Source organism: Bemisia tabaci, chromosome 3, assembly GCF_918797505.1.
Source record: "Bemisia tabaci chromosome 3, PGI_BMITA_v3".
In the NCBI taxonomy this organism is placed as follows: domain Eukaryota; kingdom Metazoa; phylum Arthropoda; class Insecta; order Hemiptera; family Aleyrodidae; genus Bemisia; species Bemisia tabaci.
The window spans coordinates 39,893,468-39,920,246 of NC_092795.1; the positions used below are offsets into that span (position 1 = coordinate 39,893,468).

At 40.6% G+C, this 26,779-nt stretch overlaps 1 protein-coding gene and 1 long non-coding RNA gene across 3 annotated transcripts in view; one reads left to right on the forward strand and one right to left on the reverse strand.

Moving 5' to 3' along the window:
- LOC140224257 (uncharacterized) overlaps positions 1 to 15,712 on the forward strand; it is a 29,567-nt gene extending 13,855 nt beyond the window's left edge. Inside the window, exon 2 of the long non-coding RNA XR_011899561.1 lies at positions 11,874 to 15,712. This is a non-coding gene — a long non-coding RNA (uncharacterized lncRNA). The remainder of the gene's footprint in view (positions 1 to 11,873) is intronic.
- The window catches only part of Rh50 (Rhesus blood group-associated glycoprotein Rh50), a 184,489-nt gene that overhangs the window by 100,742 nt on the left and 56,968 nt on the right, over positions 1 to 26,779 (reverse strand). The window lies entirely within an intron of this gene.

Genomic DNA, 26,779 nt, shown 5'->3' on the forward strand with positions numbered 1-26,779 from the left:
CTTGTAAGAGAAAAATGGAAATATTTTCTCACACCATTGCCATTCGCGCATTCCTAATGATACGCATTCGCGCAAACCTGCCCTCGCTATTCGCGCAATCCTGTCGAAATTAAGGCGCCATTCGCGCAATCCTGTTTCACCGGGAAAAACAAGCAAGACCCAAACTACCCCAGGAAAAGGTAACCAAATCAGCCCGACGCTAAGTAACGGGCCAAGGAACAGAGGACGGGAGCACCCTGAGGGACAGCCCGTCCAACCCCTGAATAGATTTCCCTTCCGGAAACATTCCCATTAAAGAACCAACCCCCACACCTATAAAAGTAAAAATAATTATACCCCCCCCCCCCGACCCCCACCCGTACCCCTTTTCATGTAAACAATCCTTCTAAAAACCAAAAATGTGTTAAAGTGTATACCTCTGTGTGTTAATGTTGTGTAAATTAATGGAAATAAAAGGAAAATCACAAAGAAGGGCGGTGGGAAAGGCGAGAGAGCCTTTCCCACCGCCCCTTTTCCTTTCAAAAAAAAAAAAAAAAAAAAAAAAGGAGCCGCGGACACCGACCTGTATCCGTGCGGGGAAGTAGAAACTGTGAACCACATCGTGTGGAACTGCCAGATCTACCTGGAGGAGAGGCTGACACTGATCGCAGAGTTAGGTGAAGCCGACCCGTCAGATCTCTCAAGGTATTCATAAATTTCCCATAAAAATTATTCATTCAAGTTCTTCTACTCCGGTGAAGCCAAACACCGTAAAAAACATTGATTCAGCCTCTCCAACTCTCGTGAAGGCTAACACCGCAGTCACCGCACTAAATAGTGTCCTCCTGCCAGGTATGTCCAATGATTCGGTCCCCTCTCCAACCGTCGAAAAGATGGTGAGAGATAATGTTCCTGACCCGATTAGAAAGCCTGCAGATGATAGCGGGGATGTATCGAGTTTGCCACTTGAAGCATTGTTGGAAGACTTACCTCACGCAGCCAATCATCATAAACCCTACAACAGAGCTCGTCCGTCCACAAGGACCGTTTGTGACAATTTTTTAGGGAGCTGCATCATCAATGGACAAAATCGTTGAACATTTGGAAGAAGAAAGTTCATATTTGTCTTGGAATTATAATAGACTCATTGTCAGGACAACTAGGAGCCACATAGAAAAGAAAGAAATAGACCAACAGACAAATAAAAAACACGTTTTTGACTGAAAGCTGAACGAAACAACCATTTTTTTGTAAAATACATGAGTTGAATCAATTCAATTCAATTGAAACTATGCAAATCTCAAAAAGTAAAAATGGGCCTCCGGCCAATTTATGCGCGGCGCTACCGCCGTAAAGAAGTGTATGAGATAGCCCATGCCAAACCTTGTTTTGAGAGAGAAGATGACCCATAAAGCCGACGAAACTGCTTCGTCTCAGGAGAATGCCCAAGGATTCCGCCCCCTTGGAACATATGCCAAGTTAGCTCACGAAGCCAGAGGACAGGATGATCTTCACTCAGACCCATTTTCGTCTGCAATTTCCATGAGGAGGGAGCAATTGACGAAAACTTACCAGGGTATCGAGTATATCTGGGTTGTTCAGGATCCGTTAGCGGTTTATATCTACCGTTTGAACAGGTTGCATTTGTTCAAACGTGCCGAGGCCCTCCTTTCCAAGATGTCTGATTGTGTTGGAGTAACTCTGCACATGGGTGCAACGGGGAGTGTGTTGCGGAAAGTTTGCTTTTCGGATCACGTTGTTCCATTACTCCATGGTTTTCAAATTCACAGCGCCCAACGAAAATCACATAATCCAGCTGGCAGAATCAGTGAGTTCTAACCATGACGCTGTTAGCATTGCCAATTGGCCGAATTATTACGGGTATTTTGCTGAAAGTTTGCCTTTCGGATCATGTTGTTTATTATTACTCCATAGTTTTCAAATTCACAGCGCCCAACGAAAATCACATAATCCCGCTGGCAGAATCAGTGAGTTCTAACCATGACGCTGTTAGCATTGCCAATTGGCCGAGTTCTTACAGGTATTTTGCTGAAAGTGTGGTGCGGAAAGTTTGACTTTCGGATCATGTTGTTTATTATTACTCCATAGTTTTCAAATTCACAACGCCCAACGAAAATCACATAATCCCGCTGGCAGAATCAGTGAGTTCTAACCATGACGCTGTTAGCATTGCCAACTGGCCGAATTATTATGGGTATGTTGCTGAAAGTTTGCCTTTCGGATCATGTTGTTTATTATTATTTCTCCATAGATTTCAAATTCACAGCGCCCAACGAAAATCACATAATCCCGCTGGCAGAATCAGTGAGTTCTAACCATGACGCTGTTAGCATTGCCAATTGGCCGAATTATTACGGGTATTTTGCTGAAAGTTTGCCTTTCGGATCATATTGTTTATTATTACTCCATGGTTTTAAAATTCACAGCGCCCAACGAAAATCACATAATCCCGCTGGCAGAATCAGTGAGTTCCAACCATGACGCTGTTAGCATTGCCAATTGGACGAATTACTACGGGTATTTTGCTGAAAGTTTGACTTTCGGATCATGTTGTTTATTATTACTCCATGGTTTTAAAATTCACAGCGCCCAACGAAAATCACATAATCCCGCTGGCAGAATCAGTGAGTTCCAACCATGACGCTGTTAGCATTGCCAATTGGACGAATTATTACGGGTATTTTGCTGAAAGTTTGCCTTTCGGATCATGTTGTTTATTATTACTCCATAGTTTTCAAATTCACAGCGCCCAACGATTATCACATAATCCCGCTGGCAGAATCAGTGAGTTCTAACCATGACGCTGTTAGCATTGCCAATTGGCCGAATTATTACGGGTATTTTGCTGAAAATTTGCCTTTCGGATCATGTTGTTTATTATTACTCCATAGTTTTCAAATTCACAGCGCCCAACGAAAATCACATAATCCCGCTGGCATAATCAGTGAGTTCTAACCATGACGCTGTTAGCATTGCCAATTGGCCAAGTTTTTACAGGTATTTTGCTGAAAGTGTGGTGCGGAAAGTTTGACTTTCGGATCATGTTGTTTATTATTACTCCATGGTTTTAAAATTCACAGCGCCCAACGAAAATCACATAATCCCGCTGGCAGAATCAGTGAGTTCCAACCATGACGCTGTTAGCATTGCCAATTGGACGAATTATTACGGGAATTTTGCTGAAAGTTTGCCTTTCGGATCATGTTGTTTATTATTACTCCATAGTTTTCAAATTCACAGCGCCCATCGAAAATCACATAATCCCGCTGGCAGAATCAGTGAGTTCTAACCATGACGCTGTTAGCATTGCCAATTGGCCGAATTATTACGGGTATTTTGCTGAAAGTTTGCCTTTCGGATCATGTTGTTTATTATTACTCCACAGTTTTCAAATTCACAGCGCCCAACGAAAATCACATAATCCCGCTGGCAGAATCAGTGAGTTCTAACCATGACGCTGTTAGCATTGTCCATAGGCTGAGTTCTTACAGGTATTTAACTGAAAGTAACCATGTCTCCCTGGGCGGTCATTTCATTGTGCTGGACATCTCGTATGCCGAACTGAATGCTGTTGTTTTAGCCTTTATTGGAATGAGGTTGTGGTTTTTCTTGCAGATGATCCAAGTTTTGTTATCAAAGGCATCTCTGATGAGTCAGTGATGGGATGTCTTTCTAAATTTGTGATTCCCCACCAGGACTATTCCCATTTCAAAAAGGCGATCGGGCAATCCGTCAAGAACCATTACAATCCGTCGCCCAAAGTCCGGACTAATGTTCCACCATCTCCCAGCGATGCACCAAATAACAACGAAGATGGTAAGTCTCAATGTAACTCCAATAAAGAGAAAACCCCGACGAACCCTGTCGATGCTTTCAAGAAAGAGGTGTCTCGTTTAAAGAAGAAAGACAATTTGACAAAGGATGACTACAAATTGGTGAAATCAATAATCATGGATATTTTCACACCAATTGTGCACATTTCTTCTCACAGTGACATGATAAACATTTTCCAACACTTGTTCACTCTACTCCTCTTCAGTGTTGTGTGTCCACTTGTCAATGAGTCCACTGAAAAGCTCTATGGATTTTGTTCAAACTCTCCAGAGGTTGAGAAGAATAAAACTTCCCGGGCAAAAGAGATCGAGAAGAGCGATGATCAACTGATTTTCTTCAATGTGACTGCCTATGTTGTATTAATGCATTGTTAGTAACGTTCCTCTACTGAAAGAAACACTTGTTGTGAACTTTCATTGAAAATATTTTGTTGTTTGATTTTGGTTTTTCTTCGTAAGGTTGTAGTCCTGTGAATCATCTTATTAATGGAAGTTCTCTTTTAAAGTGAGCAGATTCTCAAATTTTTAATTTTATGTTGCATTGTTGATAGATTGTTAACTTGTTCATGGTAGTGATTGATTCCATAACCATCAAAGTAACGTAAGCATCGAAAGTCGACATCGATCGTTAAGGAGATGCAGAGCTATAAACGAGTCAACCAGGCGGTGCCGCATATTTTAAATGGGCATGCTTATTATCGAAGTGTCAGAGCTCACATTTTTTATGCAAACCGCATTATTATTGGTTTTAGCGGAAAAAGAGCCAGAGCTAAAGTCAAAACTGGAAAGAAAATTGGAGGCTAATCAAGAAATTTCAACTCACTATTTTTTAAAAAAAAAATGAAGGTTACAGATTGCAGTACGATGGGGAACAACTCACAGAACTTGCTGCTGCTTCAAACATCAGCAGAAGTTGACACGATTGTAACCTTCTGGACCGAAAAATTTGAAAAGATGGCAAATGAAAAGCGAACGGCCAAGCACCTGTATCTGCAACTGCAAGAATTGCATTTGGTCGGTCTACTTTATCAATATATTCTTGCCGAGAGATCAGGAGACTGGAATTTACATTTGGCACCTGTGAAGGAGATGCACACTTTTTTTCATGCTGCAGGCCACATTAATTATGTCAAATCTGCCCATCTGTATTTGCAGTATATGCAAGAATTACAATTCAAATTACCCGATGAGGAATTTTTAACATTTACAAGGAATGGTTTTTTTCCAGTTCGCCGAATACACACTTTTTCCGGTACGTGGACTGATACGTGTATTGAGCAATCGCAGATGACATCCATGAAATCAGTTCGTGGTTTAACGCACGGTCGAGGTCTCAGTGAAAAGAACATTAGTTTTATATCCTATCCCAAGCTTCATTCACATCCGAGAGAATTTTCTTAAATGTGTTAGTGTTAATTAAACGAGTGTGTGTACAGTGTAACGGAGTGTCATACAACGTGCAATTCTTGTTTACAGTGGTCTATTTGATGAGGGTTATACGGTAAATTGTTTATGTAGTGTTAAGAAATTCGTTTTACATTTTGTGTTTATGATGTGATGTATGTATTAGAGCTCCGATGATTATTATCAAGTCGTAAAGTCTTTAGCAATGAAATAAATTATAAGTTTACACCAGCTTTGGTTCATACAATCGGCGATGTTCAGAATAAATTCATTAACCCAAAATAACACGGAACAGCACGTTGAACTCAGAGCCACCAGGAAAAGTTTAGATTAGAGAGATTTAAATAAGTTTAAGTCTTGGATTGATGTGCATCCGCCTTTCGGTCAATAAGACAACCTTCTAGTGTGTTTGGCAACAAGTTTGGTTGCAAACGAACAATAAATTGTGATGCTGCATTAGAGCTTTGGTTAAAACTTATGGAAAACGTGGAGGGAACGGAATTCGAAGAAAATGTTTTTCATTTTAAAGAAGTGGGAAAATCAATGGTTATGACTAAAAATAGAGTAACCGTTAACTATTATGACGTCGCAATAACCGCGGAGCGCTTACTCAATAGGTCACCAAGATTAGCAAAAGAAGAGACTTTGAGAAATGCTCACAGTATGAGACTTTACAGTACAATATGAGACTTCATCAATATTTTGAATAACCGAAAAAAAAAACCCTCTGAAAGTTGCTCTGAAAATGCTTGCCTCCAGAGGAGGATATCAGAATTACCGAAACCTCCGCTGAAAAACTATAGCTGATAGGACAGCTGTTCGATTGGTGGAGGTGCGAAAAAAAGTCATTTTCCAACACCCCCCAAACGACGGAAAAAGTTTCCTAATTTGGAAATGGGGAATGATAGACGGGTCAAGCAATCAAGTAAAATACAAGCAAAAGTTTGAAGTTACCACATCAGAACCCTCGGATACCTCCATCCTAACTTCTCAACATCCGACAAAACTACCCGAGCCGTCCAACTTGCCAAGGAAATCCGGAGGAGGATCTAAAATCTCTAATTCGACCAACTTACCCGAGTCGTCGAAAGAAAGTGAGCCTCCTCAACCGTCGGACGCTAACATGTTCAATATCAGTGCAGTTCCTATCAGTTGCTTTAACGATTCGTTCCGCCTTTCGGTCAAGAAGACAACCTTCTAGTGTGTTTGGCAACAAGTTTGGTTGCAAACGAACAATAAATTGTGATGCTGCATTGGAGCTTTGGTTAAAACTCACGGAAAACGTGGAGGGAATGGAATTCGAAGAAAATGTTTTTCATTTTGAAGAAGTGGGAAAATCAATGGTTATGACTAAAAATAGAGTAACCGTTAACTATTATGACGTCGCAATAACCGCGGAGCACATAGGTCAACATGATTATCAAAAGTAGAGACTTTGAGAAATGCTCACAGTATTAGACTTCATAGTACAATATGAGACTTCATTAAGGTTTTGAATAACCGAAAAAATACCCTCTGAAAATTGTCCACAGACCGTCGTATCACAAGTGCTGAATGCAACAAAAAAAAAATGCTTGCCTCCGGAGGAGGATATCAGAATTACCGAAACCTCCCCTGAAAAACTACTAAGTCTCGCTGATAGGACAGCTGTTCGATTGGTGGAGGTGCAAAAACAGTCATTCTCCAACGACCCCCAAACGACGGATAACGTGTCCTAATTTGGAAATGGGGAATGATGGACGGGTCAAGCAATCAAGTAAAATACAAGCAAAAGTTTGAAGTTACCACATTAGAACCCTCCGACACCTCCATCCTAACTTCTCAACATGCGACAAAACTACCCGAGCCGTCCAACTTGCCAAGGAAATCCGGAGGGGATCTAAAATCTCTGATTCGACCAACTTACCCGAGTCGTCGAAAGAAAGTAAGCCTCCTCAACCGTCGGACGCTAACATGTTCAATATCGGTGCAGTTCCCATCAGTTGTTTTAACGATTCGTTCGTGGCGTTTAAGAAGCAGCCGACCTACGATAAGTTGACACCCGCAATTCTACGCGAAAGTGAGTAAGAATAAGTTTTTTGATTATTATGATTGCACTCATGTGTTCATGTCTAAAAGCCAAGGGAAAAAAAAGTTTAGGTTAGCTACCTACCTATTCGCCAAAAACTTCGTTCAGGCATTTTCGTAGGATCCTCAGAACAATATTCCGCAATAATTGGCTGTTACCGGGTGGCTTATTACTTCACTGTGATGCTCATTTAGGTATTGTGAAAACTATTGATAGGGCTAGGCCTATCTGTTTTTGGCCGTCTTTTACAGCTGACCTAGGAGAAATTTGTAAAAGCGGTGAAATTAAAATAAGGTATTCCCATTTGTGTCACACGTCATAAGGTATTCCCATTTGTGTCACACGTCAACCGGCAAGTAGTAAATGCAAAAAAAAAAATCTAAAAGATTGAATCAACAAATGACGGTTGGCTTCAGTGTACTTGCAAATTCCCCTGAAAAAGTGCAACTATAAGCAGATGAAGGTGAGTCATCTGTCCACCACAGACGGAATTAAAAAATCTAAACAGGGTCAGGTATTATGTATTTAGCAAAATCTTAACCGGTCTTTCTACATATATTCGTAATTCCTGTTTGACATTTTGGATATTCGAATGGTGAGGAGTATAAGTAAGGAAAAAAGAAGAAAACAAACAGCACTTTGTCAATTCCATGAGGCAGGACAACAAAACGTCAAATGGGGAATGTCTTTCAACATAAAAAGGTGTGGAGATAATACCTGAACAGTTCAACGCCTCAAGTCCCGTGACAAAAACTATCGGCATGATACCTTTCCATTTGGATTGAGGTGGGAGTTTCGGTGACTTCGTACGAGTCGTTTTCTCAAACCAAAAAGAAAAAGAAGGTCTTGAAATAAAAGAAAAAAAAAACTCATGAAGAAATGTACATCCACTACAACAACTTGCAATAAACAACACAGCGTGTAAAGGCAAATACTTTCTTTTTCAATTTGGTTCGTTAATTAACGCGCTAAATGCGATACCTCAATTCGATTTTTCAGTTGAAATTGGACTAAATCTAAAATGGTAAAATGTGGGTCTCCGTTTTTTCGTACTCTAAAAATGTGAGTTGGTAACAGGAACAAAAAGGGGCTGCGCCATTATAATCAAAGAACCATCACTAGAGTGAGATAAGAAATCTCTTGGCTAGTTCAAACCTCCGACTGAACAAAGAAAATAGGTAGTTTCCTTTCCTTGTGGAATGTGCTCGAGTAGGCAACTTGCACTACAGAATGTGAGTGTAACGGTGTAGCGATTGAAGTATTTCACCGATGTTGAAGGCGCTCACACACGATATGTATGGTCACTTCACGCTAGCCGCCTTTTCTGCCCGCCATATTTCGAATTTGTGGCGTTAGTGTTTCTGAATCGCAAAGAGTTTTGATTTTAGACTTATTAATTACGGCGAGCACGTAATTAATTGAATTAATTAAAAGAAAAGTTTATTAATTCCGGCAAAAATGAAGTTTCTACAGCACTGAAGAGCGCCCTGGTTTTTGTATGGATTATACTAAGGCCAGGCTGATGTTACAATAACATTTCCTTGACAGTGCTGATTTTTTTTTTTCCTCCGTTCTTTTTTTTTCGAAACTACGCAGGTAGCCCCGTGAAATAGTGCGTGATGAAAATGCTGGTTAAACCGCACGCTGGAAAACTTTCTAAACTACTGCTTTCTCGATTCCCCGTCATGCAAACTCTTTAGAAGTGTAATCTTCCATTTTAAGAGTACGAAGAAGCTGAATTTAAAGGCAAAATCCCTAGGAGCGTATCTTATACAAATTTTGAGTAGCGTCTGAACGAGGTTGTTCATTGCTAATTACTGATCCACTGACACTTTGAAAAGGAGTTTGCAAGAGATCTTAAAGTGTTAAAATAATTTCTCATCTTATAATAATAAGATAATATAAGATAATAATCATCTTATAATAATTCTCTTCCTAAAAATGTTTCTTGGACGAGTTATGCCACTAAGATGTAAAATTGCCCACATAAAAAAAGTAGCAGAAAATTTTACCCTTAGTATGAGTAGAAAAAAGGTTGAGATGAGAAATTGTGACTTTAAAATTAAAGAAGAAGAAATAGGTTTATTAGTTTGTGGCTCATCCTATGAGATTATGAGGGGGAAGGGCGGTGAGGTCGGTCTTCCTTTTCCAGTTTACTTTGTATTTAGTCTATCACGTGAGTAGCAACAGTCATAAAATGGATGTCTCTAAAAGCTGTTGGAATTTCTTTTCAAATGTTTTGTTTTTTATTGAAAGAAACCTGACCAGCAGTTACCTTGAATTCTCCTCACTCATTAAAAAATATTCAAATACTTTTTAGGGGATACTTGGGGTCGGTTTTTCCTTTTTAGAAAAATACGAAAAGCAAAGATTAAATTATATTCTTGGATTCATGTATTTTTTTATCGTTTCATTTCACTATAACATCTTATGAAGACTACGTGACTGTTAGTTTATTTTATTAAATACTAAAAAGAAGGTAGTGCTTGGTTTTTTTGCAACAGGGGAACAAGATGCCATAAAATCAATCTACAAGTAGTAACACATGTCTAGATTAGAGGGTTGTATACGTCCGATTTTGATCAATTTTTTCCTCCAAATACACTCTACAGTCAATTTTTGGCGTTGTATCTGGCTTCACATTTCTACTGTTCAAAAGTAATGAAGATAACCGCAAATTATTCTAAAGCAGTTGTCATAAATGCCAATGAATCAGTTAAAACAAGTAATGAGTCTTCTTCAGGCCCCTTTGAAAATGATTCAGGGCAGCAAAGTGAAAGTGATAGTCATTAAGTATTAATTCATTGTCAATAACTTTCTTCTACTGAATGAAACACTTTTTGTGAACTTTCATTGAGAATATTTTATGTTGCATTGTTGGTAGATCGTTAACTTGTTCATAGTAGCATTTTTCATAAACATCAAAGTGACTTATGCATCGAAAGTCGACATCGATCGTCATGGAGCTGCAGAGCTACATATAAACGAGTCTAACAGAAGGTGCAGCAAATTTTATGTGAGCATCCTTATTATCGCGATGTCAGAGCTCACAATGCTTATACACGCCGCTTTATTATTACGCCGGAAAAAGAGCCAGAGCTAAATTCCAAACTGGGCTAACTATCGGAGCTTATTCAAGAATTTTCGACACACTATTATAAAAAATATGAGGTTACAGATTGCAGAAAGATGGAGAACAACTAAGAGAACTTGCTGCTGCTTCTAATATCCGCAGAAATTGACACGATTGTAACCTTCTTGACCTTTCTTTGACCTTTTTTCTTCGTAAGATTGTAGTCCTGTGAATCATCTTATTTAAGGAGGTTCTCTTTTAAAGTGTGCAGATTCTCAAATTGTTCATCTTATGTTGCATTGTTTGTAGCTTGTTGTTAACTTGTTCTTGGTAGCATTTTTCATGAACACTAAAGTGACGTAAGCATCGAAAGTCGACATCGATCGTTATGGAGGGGCAGAGCTGTAAACGAGTCAACCGGGCGGTGCCGCATATTTAAGAGGGCATGCTTATTATCGCAGTGTCAGAGCTCACATGCTTACACAAGCAGCATTATTATTTCTTGACCGAAAAATTTGAAGAGATGGCAAATGAAAAGCGAACGGCCAAGCTGTGGCTGCAAGAATTTCATTAGGTTGACCTACTTTTCCAATATATTTTTGCCGAGAGATCAGGAGACTGGAATTTACATTTGGCACCTGTGAAGGAGATGCACACTTTTTTTCATGCTGCAGGCCACATTAATTACGTAAAATCTGCCCATCTGTATTTGCAGCATATGCAAGAATTAGAATTCAAATTACCCGATGAGGAATTTTTAAAATTTACAAGGAATGATTTTTTTCCAGTTCGCAGAATAGACGCTTTTTCCGGTACGTGGACTGATACGTGTATTGAGCAATCGCTGATGACATCCATGAAATCAGTTTGTGGTTTAACGCATGGACGAGGTCTCAGTGAAAAGACGATTACTTTTATATACTACTTTTATAACATGGAGCAGCACGTTGAACTCAGAGCCACCAGGAAAAGTTTAGATTTGAGAGATTTAAATAAGTTTAAGTCTTGGATTGATGCGCATTCGCCTTCCGGTCAAGAAGACAACCTTCTGGTGTGTTAGGCAATAGGTTTGGTTGCGAACGATCAATAAATAAATTGTAATGTTGCATTAGAGATTTGGTTAAAGCTCATAGAAAATGTGGAAGGAATGAAATTAGAAGAAAATGTCCTTCATTGTAAAGACGCGGGAAAATCAATGGTTATGACCAAAAATATAGTAACCTTTAAATTTTATGACATCACATGATACCCTCTGAAAGTTATCCAAATACCGTCTTGTGTGTTAAAGACGGAGGTTACTTACTACATAACGGACTGGTGAACAAAACAATGCAGGTTCGGGGAGTGAATTATCTGAGCCACGCGTGCCTAAAAATAACGACATCAAATCATGAAGACGCGCTTGCAGCAAGAAGACAAAATTTATTCAAATCCTGTCAGCTTTGCATACTTTTGAAGTACAATCTAATTTCCTTACTTACTTTTCTATTTTCAGCAAGGTATCGAGCCACGATTTTGCGATCACGAACTACAGATCATGGACTCTTCATTTCGCATGTAATCATACCCCAGATATCTGAAAACTCCATGCTTGGGTGCGTGGATGAAAATTTGAAGGATGTCCTTTTCGTGAACATGTCAAAAAAGACATGTTACAATTCGGGAAGAGGGCTCGGGTCACACTTCCCTCAAGTGCCGTAAGTCATATTTTCTTGCCTGTCTACTTTTTCTTAGTTTTTGATTAACATGTCTCCTTCCTTTTCTTACTATTTTTTGCAACTTCATGATCCGTTTTCAATGAGAAACTACTTTTTCTTCCTGAATACTGAGATTGAAAGTGTGATAAAAAATACTTCTTCAGAACCATTTTGGCTGCACAACTAGAGGTAACTCTCAGCCGGCCGTGTACAATAGGTATTGGTTCGAAGCAGAAGTCGCAAGCATAGGATTCGATGCTACGGGAGAAATTGTTGACGGCTTCCAAAACATTTTTTAAATACCTCCAAAAAATTATTAATAAATTCATTGTGCTTCTCATGATGTGAAGAGAGAGAAGCAGTACCCTATCATTTGTATCCAATCAGAACGACAGAATATTACCGCTTCCTTATTACGCTTCCTTATTACGGTTTCAAAAGATATGACCGTGTGTAGTCTAAAAAGCCAAAGGTAGCGCCTGTGAGGACCCTGGCCATTCTCTCGCTTTGCTCCTTATCATCAATGGTGAGGTGTTTCACTCAAATTCAGTCACTCGCAGAATATTTGCGAAAATGTTTCTTACTTTTGACAGATCCAAATTGTCATTTTTAAAAGCAGATGCCCTAACTGGTTGTAATACAACTTCCAGCTTTTACGAAAAAGCTTTTAATGCAGCTAGGAAGAGTAAAGCTATTATTGTACAGTTAATTTGTATTACTAATCGGCCTCTCCTCCAACTGCTTCCTCTTTTTTCGTTATTGTCTCTTCCCTCTTCTGCTCCTTCCGCCTTTTTTTTCTTCTCCTTCTTTCGAGTTTATCAGTGAATGTCCGATATACCCATATCCAAAGTGTTACATTATTGTGGTTTTGTCTTTTTTTTAAAGCACTTAGTGCAGATATGACTGTTTTGTAATTTGTGTATGTAACTATTGAAAAATAGTCTCCATTGTTAAAATTGTCCATTTCTGATAATGTGTCGTTAATAAGTTTGTTTAATCGAATACAAATACATTTCTAGCGTTCTAAATAAGGGTTTTTTTTTTCTTTTTTTTTCTTTTTAAATAAATAATGTTTGTCGTTAATTATTATTGTTGATACTCTGAGATTGTGGTTCTTTCTTAAATTGGTGGTTGAGAGTTGTTAATAGATAAGTATTGAAACATTTTATTGGCCAATCGACTTGGATTAGGTCTTCCAGTCTTTTCTTTTTTTATTGAGAAAAGCAAGCATACATATAAAACTCTTGTTGAAACGATACTTGAAACCTGAATAAGAAAGATGCCTGTAGTTATGCTACCGCCACTCATAATATTAAGAGCTAGATACATTTTTTGGTGACGCAAAACACACAGGGAGTGTGCACTGTGCAGCTATATTCAAAGGGTGAAGAACTTCATAATCGAAGAAAACAATATGCCGGATGCACAATGACCGACTTGTCCCATTGACTCAATCTACCATTTGGCACAGGCACAAATCGTTTATGAAATGACGCCAAGATCTTGAAGTTAGAACTTTTCAAAATTTAGCGAAAGCAAGGGCAGCGGTAACAGACCAACACATTATCGCTCGCACAAAGCGATTTTACTTCTGATAGAGAAAAGCGTGACCAAACAGCTTGTCTGGTATGGCCATGTTGACGGGATCCCTGCGTTCTAAAATCCGATAGAAATTGGTTGATTCGTTGCTGAGCGCTTAGGTTGATGAAGCCTACGTTGCTGACTTTAGTTGTAGTTCACTTCGAGAACACACCATTCGTGAGTGATGTTTTCATCGTCCTATCTTGGACAACGACAACAGATGGACCTCAGTATTTGTCATGTTTGAGCGGTTTTTGGAGTTGATGGATTTTCGCTCCATTTACGCTCCTGAGGTGGGTCCGCCAATTTCATGCCCAAGCCGAGTAAAATTTTCATTGCAGAACCTTTCATAACGAAGATCAGGGCTTTTATGAGAAAGCTGCGAACCGAAACAATCATGAGAATAATCAACGACATGGGCGCCAAGCGTCCCATCCTGGACAACGACACAAGGTGGAACTCAGTCTTTACAATGCTTGAGCTGTTTTTGCTCCAATTAAAGTCCTAAGGTGGGTCCGCCAAATTCATGCCCAAACCGAGTAAAATTTTCATTGCAGAACCTTTGGTGACGAAGATCAGAGCTACGCACTGAATCCATTAAGAGGATCATCAACGACATCGGCGGCAAACGTCCCATCCTGGACAACGACACCGGATGGAACGTAAGTATTTGCCAAGAAAACGCTTCGAGTAATCGGCGAGAAATAGTGTTGAACCAAACAAGGAAACTTTAAAGCAGCAAGTGTATTTCAAGGTAAGTTATTTCAATAAATACGAATCGTAAAGGGACAGGAGTGCGCTTTAAATACAAATAAAAAAGAGGACATATTCCATTTCATTAGATCATACAAAGTCTGGAAATTTTTCGAGAGAGCACAGGGGGGAATTTCATGAGCCGCCCTGCGCCGTCCGCAGCGCGCATGGCGGACGACCTGCCTTTATTCATCTAGCGTTGAGAGTTCACTTATTACTTTACACGAACAGTGTATAGTTTTATAGGTCGAGAATTAAAAAAAAAATTACACGATATACGAGTTTCTTCGTCAGGGAGCTCTCCCCGCAGGAAATTGTTCACCACCCACCCGCGTCGGGGGCGCCGCGCGCCGCCGCGGCGTGCTACCAGCGCGAAACACTGACGCCTACAAACCTAAAGGGATACTTCAAGCATGGCGCAGAGAAAGTAAGCTCGAGAAAGAAGAGAAAGTAAAGCTCGCGTCGTGAGGAAGTAAGCCTCCTCAACCGTCGGACGCTAACATGTTCAATATCAGTGCAGTTGCCACCAGTTGATTTAACGATTTTAATGTGATCGCGGCGTTAAAGAAGTCGCCGACCTACGGGGCGAGGGGACATCTACGTCCTCCATTCCACGACCCCTAGAAGGCCAAACGGGCATGTACGTCTTCGATTCCACAACCCCTAGAGAAAGTGGATCATATTTACAACCTCTCTACCGACTCGGACGACTCGGCTAGGACGGAGAGATACACGGAAACGCCGATACCATCACGCGAATCAAACAGAAGTCTCAGCAGTGTTGAGACGGAGTGAATGGATGAATCACTATTCGAAGACAGCCAATCGGTGACCGCGGATGCCCACAAAGAAAACGAGGCCCGCCCAGCTGAAGCAGGTGGCGAAACGGTACAGGGGAGAGAGCCATCGCCATCCTTCTGTATTTAATTAATCTTATATTACATTCGAAAGGCCTGGAAAATATACAATTTATGTGCTTATTGAGACTTATACAATGGGATTTAATGTGTCATGTCATATGATCATACCTAAGATTTGAAGCGACGCCGGATCCTCGACTACGTGCCCTACCGCAGGGGAGGAGGTTGCAAGCGGCTGTGACCCCGTATCCAGGGTCAGTGATGAAGGGGAGCTGAGGAGGTGCCTGCTCCTCTCATTCACAGACCCGGACATAATTGTTCCATCCACAACGTTTAATTTTCAAAATTCTTATTACATGTGAAATTATGTAGACATCTTTACTAAATCATCAAACTGTCTCAATCATCATCTTACTGTATCAAATACATCTTTGACTTCATTACTTTGTTGGTTTCCCTTTTACTTTTTTCCTTGAATGAACAGAAGAGCTCTGGATCAGTTGTTTCTCCACAATACGGATCCCCGGACGTGAATGCTCCTGAGTAAAAAAAAGTTTTTTGATGATTATGATTGCACTCATGTGTTCATGTCTAAAAGCAAAAGAAAAAAAAAGTTTAGGTACGCCACCTATCCGCCAGAAACTTCGTTAAGACATTTTCGTAGGATCCTCAGAACAATATTCCGCAATATTTGGCTGTTACCGGGAGGCTTTTTGGCCATGACCAGAGCACAGCATTTGGTACTCCGACATTCCGCTATCACACTTACCCAGTTTTAAGAAGGAGAAAACCGCGCTCGATGAACAATCTGGTGCCTGATGGTTACTAATCATACACGTCACCAAAACGTTACTAGAGGTGTTCAATTCTGTGTGTAATTAGACTAACCTATAGACTATTACTCAGAGAAGCCACAATGAATGACCCAATTTCGTCCCAAGTCAAAAGAATGCACCTTGAGAATTGGAATCCATGCGACGAAGTAGCTTTGCTGCCCTACTTTAAATTGAGAAATGAAACAGCCATGGATGATGAACAGTTGTTTTTTCAAAATCGCCTTTATCATTCCTGCCAAATTACAATCTCCTTATGTAAAATTACTTCACGGTGATGCTCATTTGGGTATTGTGAAAACTATTGAAAGGGCTAGGCCTGTCTGTTATTGGCTGTCTTTTACAGCTGACCTATAGAAATTTGTAAAAGCGGTTAAATTAAGAATATGGTATTCCCATTCGTGTCACATGTCAACCGGCAAATAGTAAATGCAAAAAATTTCTCCAAAAGATTGAATCAACAAATGACGATTGGCTTTAGTGTACTTCAAAATTTCGCTGAAAAGTGCAACTATAGGCAGATGAAGGTGAGTCGTCTGTCCACCACAGACGGAATTCAAAAATCTGAACAGGATCAGTATATTATGTATTAGGCAAAATCTTGCCCGGTCTTTTTATAATTATTAAAAATTGGCGATATTCAATCATATTTATTTAATGATACATTTTGAAATAGTGGACAAATCAAATTACGATCTAGATACACCGTGCATTACAGTCGGGTTCGTTGAAATGGATAAAAACATATGAGTTGGCTTCAGTGTCAGGTCATTAGTGGCAGAGGCACATAATATCGTCGTTCCTCTGACATAAGCGCGTATCTCACTTTTCATGAGAACCCTGTATCACTTGTGAATCCATTTTCTCTGGGGCTCATACAGAATGTGAGATACGCCGTCACTTCAGAGGTGCAGGACGATAATAATTACGGTGTAGTGATCGCCATGGCCTCATGTTAGTACAAATTAAGCGAAAATCGTCACAATTGGATAAGCATGCAGCTGAGCGTTATTGATTTTCTCAGAATTTGCGTAGCCGAAAAATGAATGTAAAATATCGAGCCGTGCCAGTGATAAATAATATCTCGTTAAAACGCACCGAGGATTGCCCGGGAAATCAGGTTTCCGGGGTTACATTTCACCTGGGCGAAGAGCGTACAGCAGTAACCGTTCCGAATTGCAGCAGTATCCCTCTCCAGAATTGAACGATCGACCCCACTCGCACGAATTTACGGGGGTTCTCTCTATTCTTGACATTTCTTCTCTGCTTGCACGCCCACCGATTACTGTATCCCGATCAAAGCCCTGTGGTCGCGACTTCCATACTGCCGAGCGTTGCCGGACCGAGCAACGATCCCGCGTCCGCGCGGCCGTTCCGATTTCGGGTATCGGACCCGAGTTGGCAAACTCGGCGTGGCTGTTCATTTTATTACTATTGCCCGTTCATTGTTGAGACTCGGTGATCTGGAATTAACGAGGGAACTACTCGTTCGCCTCTCCTCGTTTCTTCCCGTCTGTAACCGAATTTCCTGAGCACCGGGCAACGCCCATTGGTGCCAGCCCGGACTTTGCACCCAGACGACCGAGTCCTTAAATCCGGGGAAATGGTGCGTCCTCATAAATAGAGAAGGGAGGCTCTGAAATGATCCTTAAACGTGATGATTAGAGCTTAAAGGCTGCGAAGATGTGAAAAAATCATGGAAACCACATGTAGTGAGCAGTGCAGTCCTTCTTAATACAAATATATAGAGCCGCCCCCACCGTTTTTCAATTCGGAAAATATTTTAAGTTGTACTCAAATTATTGAAACGTGCAAACAGAAAATGGACTTGCAGAACGTGATTATTATACAGGGTGTTTCAGACGACCCGTACCAGGCCTTTTTCTCGGTTGGTATAGGTCGTACAAAGTCGGAGACCGCGGGGTTGAATAGGGAATTGACCCCAAGGAATCCGAATTTCGTGGTCCCGAAACCCCCCCACCCCCCCTTGGGGGGTAAAGGGGGGGTCACGATGCTGAAAGTCACGGTTCCCGACCGAATTGCGGATTGATCGCATCAGAATTGAAAAGCACGGAAAATTTCACGTGGAATTGACCCCTAAAAATCCAAAATCGGACCATCCAAGGCCCAAAAATGACCCCCTAAAGAGGGGGACAGTACCCCCCTCCATAATTTCTCTTTGGTCTCAAAATTGACGTAAATTCTTCAGAAAAAGACGGTTTCCCAGATAATCGACCTCGAGAAATCCAAATTTCATGGTCCCGAAGCTCCTCTAGCTCCCCTTGGGGGGTAAACGGGGGGGCCCAATTTTAAAAATCGGGGCTCCTTTCCAAATCGCAAATTGATTGCACCCAAATTGAGGAACAGAACACATTTACATCTTAAGTGACTTCTAAGAGTTCTAATTGACCCCCCCTGAACGGCAGAAAGTAACCCCCTGAGGAAGGGGGCCTCGCCCCCGCCAAAAATTTCTCAGGATTCCTCTTTGGTCGCAAAATTGACGTTGATTCTCCAGAAAAAGACGGTTTCCCATGTAATCGACCCCGAGGAGCTCAGGAAACATGAAATTTAGAGTCCTCGGGGTCGATTACATGGGAAACCGTCTTTTTCTGGAGAATCAACGTCAATTTTGCGACCAAAGAGGAATCCTGAGAAATTTTTGGCGGGGGCGAGGCCCCCTTCCTCAGGGGGTTACTTTCTGCCGTTCAGGGGGGTCAATTAGAACTCTTAGGAGTCACTTAAGATGTAAATGTGTTCTGTTCCTCAATTTGGATGCAATCAATTTGAGATTCGGAAAGGAGTCCTGATTTTTAAAATTGGGCCCCCCCGTTTACCCCCCAAGGGGAGCTAGAGGAGCTTCGGGACCATGAAATTTGGATTTCTCGAGGTCGATTACCTGGGAAACTGTCTTTTTCTGGAGAATTTACGTCAATTTTGAGACCAAAGAGAAATTATGGAGGGGGGTACTGTCCCCCTCTTTAGGGGATCATTTTTGGGCCTCACTTACTGCGTTTGAAATTCTAACCTATCCTTTGTTCTGCGCATAAATTACACGGTAACTGGTCATATTACATGAGAAATTAGTTTGGATTTAAAATCATGAAACATTTTCATAAATTTCAACCGTATAAATCAAAATGTTTTCCGTCGATGGTACAGACAACTTCACTATCGTTTATTTGTTGCATGAAAAAAAGGCACTGGGAAATTACCTAACAACGACTAAATTTCGGTCATCACTTAAGATCACAGTTCAGATACTCGAAGTTAATGGTGGCACAAATTTGACATAGGTTCAGATAGCCTATGTGTTTTTTTGAGGAATAGAATCATATAATGTAGTATAGTTGACAGAACCTATCGCTACATGAACTGAATTTCAGTATTCATTTGATAGAAATTCAGTAACCTGAATCAAAACTTCCATGATTCATATGAACTTAAGTATTTCTTCTACGTGTGTTTATCAAATGTGTATGGACTAACATTCGATTTTTTCGTGCAAACACCGTCAAAAAGGATTTGGCAAAGATAAATCTTAGAGGAGCTCCGACTGCATCCTATATCTCGATGAGCATTATCCTCTTTTCCCACCGTCACTATATTTCTTAAAATATTCACGAGAAACTCTCGGTGGATGTATGAGAGGGCGAAAGGGTCCCACAGTAACGCGGGCGGTATATCATCGACATTTTTCTTCCTCTACTTTTGAAGGGTTTCATTTTATATCCTCGACGGCCAACCATTGAGAAAAAAAAATAAATCCGACAAATCAAATAGAAAACAGGAATAATACACTGATGTGAACTTCACCGATTGTCACTGAAATGGCGTTTCAACTTTTAAAAATGAAAAGTTTTCATTTATCTGAGAGGATACTAATTAGCAAAACATCAAACTCTTTTACTTCTGTCACGTTTAGTCATTTTTTTTCTTTTTCTACGAAGAAAACTAACCAGAATGTTTCCTTACAATTTTGTGAGATTCTTTTACAGAGAGTTAAATAAATTCGCAGAAAATTTCTTACAAAGCCTGAAGAATTGTATCCTTTGAAAAAAATTCAACCGGAGATCTACAACGTCTACAAATCTGAAAAACTCATTTCACGATTACAGACATCGATAAATAATATGAATTCACCACAGATGATTTCATGATCGGATTCTGTTTATTACCATTGTGTATGCTACGGGATGTTTCAACCTGACGGGTTCCTTGCATAAAGATAATTCAAAGGTTTCGCTATATTCTTGCATCGAAGGGACAGCTGATAGTTCAAAAATGTTTACACCGATATGCACCTATACTCAAGGCACCATTTCTAGATTGTATTATACGAATTGAGAGGTGGTCAGGAATGCCGGCACGATGACCGGTGAAATTTGTCCATTCTCGGGTGAGTTGACAACTGTCGGGCGACTGAGCACTCGTAAAAAGCGGTAAGAGTTGGCGCAGGCGAACTCCATCAACGGAGGTTCACGACAATACGGTTATATTTACGTCTGATGTCCATGGTTAAATGAGCCATTGGCCCGTTTCCCGGGGAAAGTTTGTGTTGCTCTCTAGACCTCTCCCAAGGAGGGTTCAATCGAAAACGGATCCAGATACTCGGTTGAATAGCTCCAGCAGGAGCAGCAAGTAACTCTCGTTGGAAGAGGGTTCAAGCGGCCCTTAACTCGCTGGTTGTCGGATCGGAATGTAGCCGAGAGGGTATAAATCTACGGGACCATTCTTTACGCAGTATACGACCCGTAAGTCGATTCCTGAATCTGCACCGTTGGCACACTGAACTACTTCGATCGAAAGACAGCTGCGAAATGGACGTATTTCTACCTAATGGAACTATGTGCATTAAGACATGAGCCCTGAGACCCATAAGAATATGTGCATAACAGGACTCACGTCATGATGAACATAAAACCGTTTGGCAGAAATACGTCCAAATGAGGAATCATGAGGACTGCGACTTAGCGTTATATGTATGAAGACAAATTACACCGCACAACAATTTTTCGGTCATGTTCTGTCGCGATAAGATCGAGGATAATTGCTGAGATGTTGATGATCCTGGCGATTTTGTCGCCGATGTATATAGACGTATATAAACGCAATGTATATAGACGTTTCCGTTGAGAAATGCTGCTTGGGAAAGTAAGAATAATTGCTCGCAGTAGTTGCGTCACTGTCGCTCAATCCCAGCTTACTGGGTGTCTCTTATTCGATCGAGTTCGCCTTCAATAACCGTGATGGCAATATTAGTGGCTCGAGGACCAATACTAGCGCGCAGTGGATTCGTCACATCCACTCACAATCAGTCCGGCTTTTCTGAATGTCTCTCATTTTATCGAATTCCCCACTTTCGCTCACAATAAATCTAACAAAGATCATACTAAAAATATTCCGCCTTTTCAGTTCTCACTTAAACCACGTGTAGAATCTCACTATGATTCTAAAAAGCACGCAAAAATTAATTTATTAGGTCAAAAGAAAGTTATTGAAAAACCGGCAGAAGAGAGGACAACAAGTCATTATGATTGTGTCTTATCTCATAATAATACTGCCTAAAGGGTAAAATTATTGTGTACATTAATTTTGTTCTCTTGGTCGCTGTTTTTAATTTCTTGCACAAGATACTTGGATTAAAATGTGGTTGATTCACATTAAGTTTTGACTTGAATATCTACTATGATACCGTTGAGGATGGATGAGATCTTATAATGTAGTCCTTGTGCTTCCACATTAACACCTATTAAACAACAACGAAAATAATGTTTTCGAATTCTGTTCTCATCTAGACTACTCAATGCGATAAAATAATTTTTTTCAAATTTTTCAACGACTCAACAATGAACCACTAGATAAGGTACGAATTTCAGCATTCTGATACACGTTTTTTAACCAAAATTTCAGGTTGAACACGATGCACACAACGAAATTTACCGAAATCAACTCCTTTCGAAGATATTTAATGATTCTTGGTGCGTGAATTCAAACCACCCGCTCATGAAAACTCAATGCTCTACGTGATTCACATCGTGCGCTAAACGTTATCATGACAGTCTCTACGATACACAAATCTGGCAACCTCAATCTTGACGCTTTGGCTCAGCTATAGCAAATTACTTATAGTTTGAACAACATATGGTGGGAAATGAACATTGCTCGATTGAGAAGCTTGCTGAAACTGTTGTAGTTCACGATTTGACTCACGTAGAGCTTTGAGTTTCTTGTGAGCGGGCAGTTCAAATTCCTCGTAACCAATGTGAAATAAAAATGTTAATATCTCCAGTAGGAGTTGGTTTCAGGAATTTTCGTTGCACAAATCATATTCTACATGAAATTCTGGTTAAGAAACATGTATCAGAATGCTTAAGTTCGTACCTTGTCTAGTGGCCCATTGCATCCGCGCTGCAGAACGCTGAAATTAACTTTAAAAAAAAAAAGAAACAAAACAAAAAAAAAACTAATAATACGCTGCGTCAGAGCGGTACATATACCATACAATAAAAAAACGGACAAAACAAGGGCATTTCTGCGTTTCAATTACCGCTAAAAATGATGGGCTACAAGGTAGACTGCCGCATAGAGCGAAACACCGCATCTCCGAGCGGGGCGAGGGGGTGCACGGGGGGGATTAAGTGAAAGATGATGAGCTGGCACCCGTCTGCGAGGCAATAAAGTCTCCGTTTCAGCCCTGAAATTGCGTTCAACGGCAAGTTACCGGTTATCAAAAAGTTGTAAACAGGCGGAACGACGGGAAATCAGGGCGTCCGAGCTCCTTGCCGGATAATTTTACCCGGACTCCGCGAGCTGTTTGCTTAATTTTCTTCCGATGCTAAGCGATGCGATGAGACGGAGCCAGAACGGTAACCCGAGGCTTGCAATCCGCCGGTGCGGATCCCGGAATGTTATTCCACCCCCGATGCGTTTTATTTTCATCACGATAATTCATTTTTTCGGAGGATTACCTTCTCCCTCCCAGGATAGTAACGAGGTCGTCGCCAAATACGCACCTTTCAACTGCTCAGTTTTCTTCCCTCGGCGCAGGGCGAAAAGTAATACAATGAAAGTTTCTTGAGAGCACAGGGTGACATGGAAGAATAGAGAAAGCATACATATGTATGTGCGGGTAAACGAGAATCGAAAACATAGGCAAATGCGGAAACAAGGCTAAAATACAAAATACAAAGGCAGGACGTTTCGGTACCTTACGGCACCATTATCAACTGCTAAACTAGAATTAAAAATAAAAAAGAAAGAAAAATAAAAACCAGCAAACGGCGTTACATGGTGAAATTGATATTGAATTCTATTTTAGCAGTTGATAATGATGCCGTAAGGTACCGGAACGTCCTGCCTTTGTATTTTGTATTTTAGCCTTGTTTCCGCATTTTCCTGTGTTTTCGATTGTAGTTTCCGTTTCGGGCTGCTTTTACATTATCTTTATTTTCCACTGTGCGGGTAAAGGATTAAGAGGGGTAACAGATGAGAAGATAAAATGTTCGTAATGTCATCCTCATCGTACATCATCATTAGAAGAAAATTGTAAAAAGAAAATCTTTAATATGTACCTGAAGATGGACTGTTGAGTCCGAAATGGCCATCGAATAAAAGAAGAAAATTCTGTAGGTATAGCTCGGGACCAAAACAAAAACAAGTGAGTTGCAACCAAATTCTTCATGTCACCCGACTAATTGTTACAAAACCAAAACCGTAAAAAGAAAACTTTATCTATCACCTTGCTGCATCGAAAAAACGGACAAAGTAAATGTGTAGACACAACAAAAACAAAAAGGAAATGTTCAAAATATCTGCCCCGCTGGAAAAAATTTAACTGGTTGGTCAATTTTACCGGAAAACAATCACTCGGATTCAGTACCAGCATTGAGCATTTCCTGGAGTCACTTAGATTTTGGATTATGTCACCCTAAACACGCATTAAAGTGGGGAGATTTCCTTGCTCACAAATGAACGACATGGATTCCTAGGGGAATAAGTCAGCGTTTGAGTGAATTTCTTAGCTCACGATCGACGTTGAGTCCGAAAGAAATGCGTCATTACGTAAGTGAAGTTACCTCTTTTCACGGCAAACCATCCCAAGAAGAAGTCAGCGCGTGAGAGAAGTTCCGTCCGTTTTCACGGCAAACCATCACGGTTCTAAAGTTCCGTTGACTCAGAATAAGGTTCATTATTGAACATTTCAGAGTCACTCGGAGCCAAAATTATGTTTAACAGTGTAAGCAATGACACCAACTAAGCATGGTGCAAAGTAGGGGACGGAGGCTAACCCTCAGGAAGCTGGTGACTACTCACAAAACGTTTGTTATCATATGTATCGTTGCTTAATACTGAACCCCGTGAGAGGAAACTCCGGGCACTCACAAAATTTTAATAGCTCCGCTCAATTAAGTAGAAGGAAGGTAACTAACTATGCACGACACCCCCGAGTGTAACGCAGATTAGTTTTCTTAAAACATCCTGCCGTATGAATGTGAACACTGGACCTCATAAGTTATGAGTGATCTTAAAGAGTCCGCGTTGATCCACTTACTCTGCTGTGCAAGGGATAAACGCCTTAGGAACATTCGAGAGTTGCCAAATTTACCCGCACGGAAAAAAAGAGATAGGGGTTAAATCCCAACTGTTGGATGATATGGACATTTCCAATTAATTGTGGTATTACCCCAATTAATCGTGATACTATCCCAATAGATTGGGCTACGAACCTAAATGTTGCGGTACTATACCCCAACTTGAGTTGCGATACCACCAAATTAAATTGGAAAAGTGTCCATATCTTCCAACAAATTGGGGTAAGGCCACAATTTTAGGGGATGACCCCTGACACTTTTTTTCCGTGCGGATAAAACGTGTATTTTTGAGGAACGTTATGCATATTTTTCCTTGAAATTTCCAGATACTTGAGATTAAATTGCTGGCAAAATTATTTGAAAAGTTTCAAAAAAAGATTCACAACTATACCAGTAGAAATGGTTATTATAGAAGGAAGTACGGCAACGTCTGCAGGATCATAGGGATTACATTTTGCAATAAGGAACCACTATTTCTGGCTCATTTTAGAAACAACATATATGCCATTGATTTCCCTATGCAGATACGTGGTTCCTTATTGCAAAATGTAATCTATGTGGCGTTCTTCCTCGGCGCGGCAGCACCGGCAAGGGTGTGTCGGCTACTTTTCAGTCCCAGAAAGTGATAGAAGTAGTTAGAGTACCTGTATAGCGAGAGTAGAGACAGATGTGAAACTCCGAAAATTCATCAGGCCTTCACCCATGCCTCCGCGAATAAAGTTAGGGCCCAGAAATGCAGCCAACCTATGAATTTCAAATGTCCAGAGCGATTTACAAATACAATTGTTACGAACCGTCGTTTATAAAGCATGTGATTGGCTTACTTTTTGCATAATTTTACTCATTCTTGCGAAAGAACGCTCATTTATGTACATTCTTGGCCATCTTGGTTAGAATTGAAATCTGTAGGCTGGCAGTGAAATTTTCGTGTGTTAGAAGTTGCTCAGAAGGGTGGCTGCACTTTTGGGCCCTAAGCTCTCCATCAAGCGATCTGTCCATACTCTCGCTATAAAGGTGCTCTAGAAGTAGTTCTCGGAATAATCACTGGAACTGCTGACCCTTGAGTAATGGGCATTCCATATTAATAGAAGAATGCTACTTTTTGTTCGAGCATCATGGTAATAACGTCTGAAATTTCCTTGCGCTATCTTTGCAGACACCCGGTGCTGATGAAATTCCGGGTAAACTTGCGTTTGAGCCGCCTTTGACTCGACGCGAAGTTGCAACGGATACTCGCGAGCTCCTTGAGACGAAGTTTATTAAATCACCTGCGACGAAGTATTGTTTCGCAGGTAATCAAGCTCCTCGTGCACTTTTTCCGCGAACGGGGGGAGCCGGTTCCCGTTTTTCGAGGCACTTGTTTATTCGAGTTGCAAACAGTCGAGCGCCTCTAAGTAAACACACAACTTACTCCGGTTATTAAATTACACTTCGTCAACGTCCGACTCCTCCGAATTTCCAGCGAGTCGGAACCCATTCTCAAAGGCCATGTCTTACGCTATTTTTTACATGCATACGCGCCAATGCTTTCAGCACGGTACCTCCACGGGTGGAGATGACCTGAAAGCCCTTAAATAAATAATCAGTTATAGAATGCTCGTCTTTCAGGTCTGAGAAAAAATTACCGTTGCTCTAACACACACTGGAAAAAAACACATTGTATCTAGAGTCCAGACTCTTGAAAACATTGACAAGAAAAAATACTCTTGATTCAATCAGATTTAAGCTTAAATCAAGGACCAAGCCTCTTAATTTGAGCGGATTTCCTTTTGATTCAAACTTAAATCTGATTGAATCAATAGAGTCCTAGAGCCCTTTTTCTTGTCAATGTTTTCAGGAGTCTGGACTCTAGATCCAATGTGTTTTTTTTTCCCAGTGCAGATCATAATGAACCTGCCTTTCTAGTCGTAGTTACAATGTTGTTTTTGTGGTAATAATTATTATGATGCCTAAAACAATGCACAAGCAAAAAAATGCAAAAAAATTGCACATGCAAAAAAATTTGTCGATAGAGGTAAGTCCTTTTGCACGGAGAAAAAAGCTTCGTGCATGGGACCCGAAGTTGAGGTCATATGGATCTCTGAAG